This window comes from Rhinopithecus bieti, unplaced genomic scaffold (genome assembly GCF_001698545.2).
Source record: "Rhinopithecus bieti isolate Rb0 unplaced genomic scaffold, ASM169854v2 scaffold_30918, whole genome shotgun sequence".
Lineage (NCBI taxonomy): Eukaryota > Metazoa > Chordata > Mammalia > Primates > Cercopithecidae > Rhinopithecus > Rhinopithecus bieti.
In genome coordinates, this window is record NW_016813589.1 from 13,677 (window position 1) to 24,285 (window position 10,609).

The 10,609-nt window shown below is 37.2% G+C and overlaps 1 long non-coding RNA gene across 1 annotated transcript; it reads left to right on the forward strand.

The window, feature by feature from the left end:
* The first annotated feature begins 2,097 nt into the window (after positions 1-2,097).
* LOC108513071 (uncharacterized) lies at positions 2,098-7,936 on the forward strand. The gene is made up of 3 exons (XR_001880784.1): positions 2,098-2,594; positions 7,132-7,204; positions 7,835-7,936. It is a non-coding gene; the product is annotated as an uncharacterized LOC108513071 (long non-coding RNA).
* Positions 7,937-10,609: the final 2,673 nt, after the last annotated feature.

Consider the following 10,609-nt stretch of genomic DNA (forward strand, 5'->3'; position numbering starts at 1 on the left):
TCTCTCTCTCTCTCTCTCTCTCTCTCTCTCTCTCCTTTTCTTTTCTAAGTGAAAGGCTCCCACACCCAGCACTATATCTGATAGGAATTTAACAGAGGAATGGCCCCTGCTGGCTGATAACTGCAAATTCAGCAGGGCTTATTTGAGATGCTCTAAACGGATATAAACACTTACTAAAATACTTTTTTAGTCCCAAATTGATTCCAAGCTTCTTGAGGCTCTAGAAAGAAAAACCAGGTCTGAGGGATCCGAAGCCAGGCAACATGAACAATGTAAATGGGCAGGACCAAGTCCTGCTGCCTAAACCCTACCCCATAGAAAGAGGCCATGTTATTGTGGCATAATCAGGCTCAGGGAACTCAAAGGTTTCTGACAGCAGAGAGAAAGGGAGGCATAGATGCGGGCGGTTAATTCCTATTCTCCAGGTTTTTCCTGCTTCATGGGTACATACCACATTGGTACCTATGGCTGACACCTGCTAAGGTTGCTGGGGCTCAGGGATAAGAGGTGGAAAGTGAAGGGGGGATGCTCGCTTTCTCTCTCCATCACACCCTGAGGTTTTACTGAAAGAAAAAAGGGAAATGAGGGACATCTCTATTTCTTATCTTGCAGAATTGGCAACCAGTTCGCTTCACCACTCCCAGCTTATACTCCTCTGGTGTGTATCCTAAACCATTGGGACTGCTTTGACCTCAGAATCTGGAGGGAAAGTGTCTCATAGCCCTCTGCACAAAGGTTTTGGCCAAATTATGATTTACAGCAAGGACTGGCCTGGCTTCAGGAAGAAATCATTCATTCTGATATCATCCAGCAGTTGACACATTTCTGTAGACTTGAGGACAGATGATCTGAGTCCCCCTATGTGCAGGCTTTCTATACATTGTAAGGCAATGCAGACCTTTGCCAACAGTGTATGATTTATCCAGCTCTCCTGTTTGCCATCTCAGGGAAGGCTATAAGAGGCAAGACTGAGGAATTAAATATAAAAGTACCAGAGGCACCCTGGCAGAAAAGCCAGTTCCTTCCAGGCCTGCTCCTCTAGGTCCACCCAGACCTCCCTATCCAGCTTCAGCCTCTCACTTGCCCCCTTCTAAACACTCCACTGTAAACAAACCCCATTCTCACTCTTGCCCCTCCAACAAATGCCCATTGCATTTGTGCCCAGTAAGGTTCAGGTCTTTGTCTCCCTACAGGACTTAAAGTAAATTAAGGGGGATCTTGACAAGTTTTCAGATTACCCTTATAGATATATAGAGGCTTTCCAGAATTTCACCCAAATATTTGAACTCTCCTGGAGAGATGTTGTGTTACTTTTGAATCAGATCCTGACAACACTGAGAAGCAGGCTGCTCTGCAAGTAGAAGAAAGATTTGGGGATGAGCTTTGCATCACACATAGCATCAGGGAAGGCAGTGAAAATTATCCAATTGGAAGAGAAGCAGTACCAGTGAATGACCCTAAAAAGGATCCCAGTGATGAGATGGGAGACAGGAAGAGGACACACTTTCAGGTGTGCATAACAGTGGGCTTATGCAGGACTAAGAACAAGCTTCTCAATTATACTAAGTTGTAAATGATTGATCAGGGATTTGATGAAAGTCAACTACGTTCCTGGAGAGGCTAAGAGAGGCCTTCGTAAAGTGCACCTCTCTATCTCCTGACTCAGTCGAGGGACAGCTAATCCTAAAGGATAAAGTATTCAGGCAGCCCCTAATATTAGAAGAAACTTGCAGAAATGGGCCTCGGGACCAGATAGTACATTAGAGGGCCTCCTGAAACTGGTCACCTTGGTCTTTTACAATAGAGAAATGGAGACTTAAGAAAGAGATAAAAGTTTTAATGGCCACCAGGCAAGCCTACAAACCCCAGAATTCCCAGGGTATGCCTGTTAACTGCTAAAGATATGTCAAGAATAGTTATCTCCCTTCTAAAAGTGTATCGGCTCCTATACAAGATTTAATTTCTTTCACCAGGGTGAAACAGCTTGGGGTACAATATTGTTGTTAGTATATGTCATTTCTTATCGTTGTAATTTTTGGTACAAAATTCTTTCCTTATATAATACACGTGTTTAACCTGTGCATACTCAACTTTATAAAACTTTTTTTTTTCTCTCATGCCTAGAAGCCATCAAACTCCAAATGGTCAGGCAACTGGAGCCTTGGACAATGACTCCCCTTTGCTGGGAACCTTTAGATAGACCCCTGGGAAGAATTTGACTGCTGTTTTCCCCTACACAACACTCTCTGCATGCGGGAACCAGTTAAGACTGGTCGTTGTCCAGTATTAACTGCCATATTCTAATGGCAGTTAGATGTACCTATTCAGAAGGGGCATATAATACAGGAGGGATCAGGGAAGTACTGGGAAGGGAAGGGTGTGGTCCCTGGCTAGGACTCCACCCCCAGGCCTCTACCCATGGACCTACCTGAGGACAGATCTTTCTGTTTTTGTACCCAATTGCTGCAATTCTCAAGACCACGCTGGCCTGCCACAAGACACTAGTGGGCATGCACACAAGCGGCTGGATGTCAAGAGGAGCATGTTGGTGGAAGAAGACATAAGCAATTGGATGTTGAGAAGAATGCACTGGCGTAAGAGCACACCAACAGGCACTAGCAGACACCAGCAGGTCATCAACCGGCAGAACGATGTGGAGTTAGGTCAGGGCGGTCAGAGGAGAGCCTGGCCACTGAACAACCCAATTTCAGAGGGGAAAACCACTTTTTCACTCCATCTCCCTTTTGACTCCCCCATCCATTGAGAGCTACTTCCACTCAACAAAACCTTGCACTCATTCTCCAAGCCCACGTGTGATCCGATTCTTCTGGTACACCAAGGCAAGAAACCCTGGGATACAGAAAGTCCTCTGTTCTTGTGATAAGGCAGGAGATCTGATTGAGCTGACTAACACAAGCTGCCCATGGACAGCTAAACTAAAAGAGCACCCTGTAACACATGCCCACTGCGATTTCAGGTGTAAACATCACCCCTAGACACTGCCATGGGGTCAGAGCCCACAGCCTGCCCATCTGCATGATCCCCCTAGAGGTTTGAGCAGCAGGGCACCAAAGGAGCAAGCCACACCCCATCACGTGACCTGTGAGGGGATAAGGGAGTTTTCCTGTTTCAGTATTAGAGATTTTAAAATTATGAATGTGTGGAAACTAAACATTGTTATAAACTGTACAGTTCATACATAGAATTTTCCATGAAATAGCTATAGCTACACGGAAATACATAACTTGAAGAATTGTTTCTGAATTATTTTGAAGTCATGAATGCTGACATACCACACAACTATACAAAAATAGTTATACTAAATTATAATTGCTATTCTTTCTTGATATTCATAGTTAAAATTAAATAATCTTATAAACATAGATATTTTATTTTAGACATATAAATAGTATACTGTTTAATAATAATTTTACAATATATTTCCCTTTTTTAAAAAAATTTGAAATGTCTATATTGGTTTGGTTATAAAATCAAGAATTTTCACATTTAATGTTTATCTATACTCAATTTCCTATGTATATAGGCATTTATGTGTACATATCAACTAATTACAGAAGTTGAATATATAAAGAATGTGAGGAGGCTTTTCAAATTGTTATATATAATGTGAATATATATTTTAAGATGAATCCTCAGATATTTAGTATAAATCCAAATGAAAATCTTCTTAATAGTATTGAGATTACACTGATTAAACAGGATTTACCACATACGACCCCATGATTATTTTCCCCACATGACATTATCACAAATGAGATTGATATACACATTTGTCTATTTATAATTCCAAAGGACAAAAATTAATCAGATACCGAGTGATGAAACTCAACTATGGGGGACCAGTAAATAATCAAGTACAGGATGCAAATCCTTACCTTGCTTAATCCTAAAGAAGGGTGATGCTTAAGTCAGAAGCCCGGTTTACTATCTCAGTTTTGATATGTAAATAACATACATATGCATATAAGAAATACAAAGTTTACTGAATTCATTTTACTGATTATCCTGATCACACATTGCCTTATTCAATTTGGGCTTCTGTAAACAAAAAACATAAACTGGGTACCTTACAAAAACAGAAATTGGCCAGGTGTGGTGGCTCATGCCTGTAATTCCAGCACCTTGGGAGGCCAAGGCGGGTAGATAGCCTGAGGTCAGGAGTTCAAAACCAGCTTGACCAACACGGTGAAACCACGTCTCTAGAAAAAATACAAAATTAGCCAGGTGTGGTTTTGCATGCCGGTAATCCCAGCTAATTGGGAGACTACGGCAGAAGAATCACTTTAACCCGGGAGGTGGAGGTTGCAGTGAGACAAAATTGTGCCATTATACTCCAGCCTGGGCAATAAGAGTGAAACTCCATCACAAAACAAAACAAACAAACAACAACAACAAAAAAACAAAAACAGAAATTGTTCGACAGGCTGGGAAGTTCAAGACAAAGGCAACGTTTTGTTTAAGATGAGAGCTTGTCTTCTATTTGTAACCTCACATGGTGAGAGAGACTAGGGGTTTTTCTAGGACCTCTTTTATAAGTTCACTAATCCCACACATGTGAACTCTACCCTAAAGACTTAATTGTCACCTAGAGGTCCCACCTCCTAATAACATCAACTTGAGGGTTAAAATTTTAACATAAGAATTAGAGGTAAATAGGAACATTCAGATTATAGCAGACACTAAACTAGAAATTATGTAAGTTTTAATTGTGTTTACTTTCTATAACAGTCTTAAAAATTGAGCATAATTATGTTAATTTTAAATATTAAACAATTGATGCTTTGATGGGGTTAACTAATTTTTTCATGATAACCACCAGGCTAAACAGCAGCCAAATCAGGGCTGTCACATAAATCGATATTTATGTGATAATATCTCTGTTATTATCTATGATAATATGATGTTCTATTTTATTATTTATATAATGAATACATATATGAACATTTAGATATATGTATATGATAAATTCGCAAAAGGGATAATCTCTGCATTAATGATCTAAATGTGATTACTAATTAAAAGGAGATTGAAGAAGCAGATGGATCAAACAACATATAACTTTTTCATGAGTGATTTAAATTCCATTCCACTTAAGAGAAAATAGCATCCAGAATGAGAGATATAACTTGGAGTCCTGTTTATGAATTGTCAATTACTGAATTATTTTCATGTGCTTACAAATTGCCTGTGTGTATAATTGAAAGAAAATTTGAGAGGAGACATAGATTACTATATCCAAACAAAGTCCAGGAAGAGAAAACATATGACAATTTTAAATATGGATTACAAGTATAGTGAAATGATAATTTATCAAATATAGATAAATTTGCAAATCAGTAGGCCAAGAACTTTGTGTTTGGCATAAGCTATTGCTGATAAAACTTGCTTTGACTTCTTAGTTCTACTAAAAGCTCTGCTACCATCCTAAAGATTGGTATGCTTAGCACAAGTTTACAAGGGCACTCTCTGGAGCAAAACTTCTTTGTGGCGAGCATAAACCCTGTGGGGGTTAAGACCAAAGTATTCATGATTCATGTCTCTTCTTTTTTTTTTTTTTTTTTTTTTTTTTAGTTGGAGTCTCGCTTTGTTGCCCAGGCTGGAGAGCAGTGGCATGATCTCAGCTCACTGCAACCTCTGCTTCCGGGTTCAAAGGATTCTCCTCCCTCAGCCTCCCAAGTAGCTGAGATTACAGACACACACCACCACATCCAGCTAATGTTTACAGTTTTAGTAGAGACGAGGTTTCACCAGGTTGGCCAGGCTGGTCTCAGACTCCTGACTTCAAGTGATCCTCACGTCTTGGTCTCCCAAAGTTCTGGGATTGCAGGCATGTACCGCCGTGCTGGCCTATTCATATCTCTTTATGGTCTTGCTCCTTTTTTTGATTTTGTGATTTGCCTGGATCTCTAACACTGAGGTTATCATTAGCCACAGCTAGTGTTGGCTACATCTTTTCAAAAAGTAATTTAGAAAAGTCTAGTGGTGTATGTATATATCTTGATGTTTAGGTGACTCGGACCTAGTCAAAAATTAATGATATTTATAGGTATAATATCTTAGACCGACTGTAACATATGGATGTCACTCCTGTTATTGTGACCAAGATTCCACCTGCTACCATAAAAACTAGGTCCTTTTATTGGTTTGAACCTAAATCACTGTAGTGATAATCTGTCCAGTATTCAGTTCCATTATCATCAACTTCCTTCTTGGCTATTTTACAAGGACACAAAACAAGATTTTAAACCTATTTAATATCTATATACATATGACTCTAATCCAGTTTAATTTCTATCATTACCACCTCTTGTTCAGTTAAACATTTGGAGACAAGAGTTGCATCTGATTAAGTCCACTATATATATGGACCCAAATAATCTTTTATTTATTCATACAAGCTGCAAAATAGAAAACACATTGCTCTAAAAAAAAAAAAGTTTATATCAATCTGTTTTCACATTGCTGAAAAGAAGTACCTGAGGCTGGGCAATATTTTGAAGAAAAGACATTTAATTGGCTCATGGTTGTGCAGGCTGTACAGGAAACACAATGCTGGCATCTGCTTGGTCTCTCTGGAGTTCTCAGAAGGAAACTGTCAAAATTGAGCCTTTTTTTTCCAGCACAGGGTATAGTTATATATGATCCTGTGAACTAAAGCGTTTCTGACTAAGCACATGAAACTCAGAGTATTAATTAATCTTACCTGAGTCACCAGGATGGTCCACTACAGGGTCGTCCCATAGACTACAAGACTTTGAGAGAAGAAATGATGTGCTGTTGGTGTAACCAAGAGCATGGTACACAGGTTAGTCTATAGGAGAAACATCACTTCCTACCTAACAGTGCTTCCATGCAAGCTTCATATTTCTGTGGGGAAAGTTTACTACTTCTTCAAGTTTGAGGTTTAGGCTCTAGATAAATTTCTGAATACAACCTTCTGGTACTTCTTCATTTGGCATTTCAACATCGCTGTGGATTTACAGTCCTATTTTGTAATAAAAATAAATAAAATATTATAGAGCTTTATTGACCATCAGACTTCTCATTTTATTACTGTCAGTGCCAACAATCCCTTTACTCTGATATTTTATTACTGTGCTACCTTTTCAGGAATCGCCTGTTAACAAATAAGGCTTTATAAGACATTAAAGGACACAGTGTTGATTTTGGAAACGTTAAAGAGGTAAGTGGAAAATGGAACATTAAAGAGACCATAAAAATTATTGTATTTATCATATTCCTTTAGACTCACACTAACTTACTAGATTTTAAAGATATAGAGATCTGATTCTTATAACCTATAACATTTAGGATTTAAGATCTACTAAGACAATAGAAAATCTACAACAAGAACATGGATAGGCATTTGCAAACTGATGCACTCACTTTTACCACACCTCTGAAAATTTTGTGTATATTTCAAATCGAAGAAATCAAAATATTTCCAGAGAGTCTTTGATGTTCTCCTTCCTTATACTTGTTGTGATACGTTGCGTTACCTCAAATTTAAATAGAAATGTGCTGCTAAAACTAAAAATATCTGGAAATTTATTGGTTCCATGGAATTTTATATTTTATTTTGGGTAGCATAACTTGATATTCTTTTCCTTACATTATTAAAGAAAAGCAATTTATTGCATGCTATACTCAGGGAAAGTTTATTTTAGGAATTCGAGCACTGTTTGTCTATTGTCTTCATATTTAGTCTACCTCAATAACTGGCACATAACACCAATATACTTCATTATAACATACGTGATCTTGTTCCCACTTGACCAAAATCTAGTCATCTCCTTTTTTGTACTTCTTGCAGAAATTGATCTCAACTGATTTCAACTTCATCATCAGGAGCAACATACAAACTATAGATACTAGAATTTCCATCCTTGGAGATCAGAATAAAAGACTATCTGGAGTATTTGTAATAGCATACATGTTTACAAAAAGTTAGCTAATTTTTAAAAAATGGTTATTTATGCATTCTGGACTCCAAAACAAGTAGGCTGAAGTTCTGTCTTAGCGGCACAAATTTTCTGCTTACTAAAAATACTTCTTTCCAAGGACTTCAAACAAACTAAAACAAATCAAAACCCACTATTACCCCTCCAGTAAAAGAATCCAATTCCCTTACTCAGCAGTTTTAGATTAACTTCAACATTGTACATAGTCACCATTATATAAACCACTGCTTCCTTCTATTTAGGGAATGAAGGTAGAATACTTTATTTCATAATTAAATGTGTAGTATTTGAAAATCTACAATCAAGTAATATATTTCTACCTCCTAATGGTAGGACTCTCTGGTCAAACTACAGAGTTACCTAAACAAGCCTTAGACTTTTCTAGCCACAGTTTTGCCATGTGTGACATGTAATTAATATGTACATAACAAGGAGTTGATAAGTTCTCATTAAATCCTACAACACAATAATAAGAGGATATTGTGCTAAATGGCCTACTAATGCATAACCAAGACACATGCAACTACTTTGACAAAAGAGACACCGTTCTGAGGACTGAACCGCTTTTCCTGAAATGTACCTTTTGCTCTATTACCTCTTATCGGAAATAATTGACCTCATACCTTCTTACTAATGCATGATTCACCTTATTCCTCAAAGTATCCTACTTTTTCCAGGTTCACATATTTTGCCCTTTGCAACTCCAATCCCCTAAGGACCATGTTTCACTTCTGCTTTCTTGGTATTTTTCTTCACATGAATGTAAACATGCATCTTTGAACTATTTACTTGGCCAAATATGATCATATAGCTCGTATATTTCTAGGTGTAGCTTTTATTCTAAGTAATAAGATATCCCAAGTATCAATTCTTTTGAGTAAGAGTGCTACCAGCAAATGCCTTATTTTTTTCAAAAGTGCCAGATTTGTATTTAGCTTAAAACTAAACAAAATAAGCTGCTTTGCTTTATTTTTACAAATTTAACTATTACTATTACTATTTCAATTTTTAGCTGTTAAATATTAAATAATAAACATTTGTGGTGGCATTTACCTATTGTCCCAGCTACGCAGGAGGCTGAAGTGAGAGGATCCCTTCAGCCCAGGAGTTCAAAGCTGCATTGAGCTATGATTGCTCCACTGCATTCCAGCCTAGTGACAAAGACCCATCACTAAAACACAAACACACACACACACACACACACACTTACCTTCTTAGTACAACAGAATATCACTAAACCACATGCATTCTGTGATAAGCAATTACAATAGTTTGGATACAGTGTGAGTTTGTCTTCACCAAAACTCCTGTTGAAATTTGATCCCCAATGTGGCAATGTTGAGAGGTGAGACAAATGGGAGGTGTTTGAATTGCAGGGGCAGATCTCTCTTGAATGGCTTGGTGCCCTTCTTGCAGTAACAAGTCAGGAGTGATCATTCTGGTGGCATGGGTTCAATTCTCAGGGAAATGGACTGGTTTTCATAGAGGGTTGTTATGAAGCCAGGACACCCTTCAGGTTTTGACTTTTGCAAATATCTGCTTCCCCTTTGGCCTTCTTTAACGTATTTTGACCCAGCACATGGCCCTCACAAGAAGCCAAGCAGATGCCCACATCATGCTTTTACATCCACATCCCAGCCTGCAGAACCATGAACCAAACAAAACTCTTTTCTTTATAAGTTACCTAGTTTCAGGTATCCTATTACAGCAACACAAAATTCACTAAAATGGCAATTGTTGAGAAAAGTCTAGTTTCAAATAATAGTACGTGTTTGATTTAATTTGGCTAGATAGTTCTTAAGATCTGTAAGAGAAGATTTTATAATTTCCTATCTATATAAATTAAATTATGAGGATTAGTGTTCAAAAATCATTAATTATGTATTTATTTTGCCAGAATAAATTAAATCAAAGATAGTGGGAAATAATTTTAAATAATTATAATTTATGCCTTTAAACAAAAAATGAATTGATCAGAAAGATATCATTTGTTAATAATTGTTTTGTTTCATCAAAATTTTATCAAAATTGCTCAATATTTTTTAGAAGTGCTAATCACCAGTCTGTTGCCAAAGCTGTTTTTATCTGTTTTAATTCATGGGGTTATGTTTGTAGAACTCATATTTATGTGATGGGCTTTGAATTTTAAATATGCCATAGAAATGCATGATTTGGCAGCCATTTTATTTTATAAACATATTTGTCTCTTATTTAATTTAATTTTAGCTTTTCTGAGATTTTCCTGTTGCTAAATATACTAATGGTTTCTACAAAATAATAAAATATATGAATTGTCTGTTTTGCATCTCTAATTAAGATCCTGAAAGTTAGCTCCAAGATGACATATAAATATGAACCTCTGTTTTGACACTTTATGCAACAGTGAAATGTGTATTATATGTTTATTTTATTTCATGCACTCAAAATGCCTGGTTCTAGTAGATGTTCCACTGACAGAGCATCTGTGAGGGTCCAATTGTAATTTAACTCGTGAATATTTGTCAAAATCTATTGTTACTGTAGACTTTTTAAATTTAGAAGATAATACAAATTTCCATTTAAAGAAATCATGTTTAACTCATTCTCTCATAAAAGGCTGCAGTTAGTGGGAAAAAATAAATAAAGGT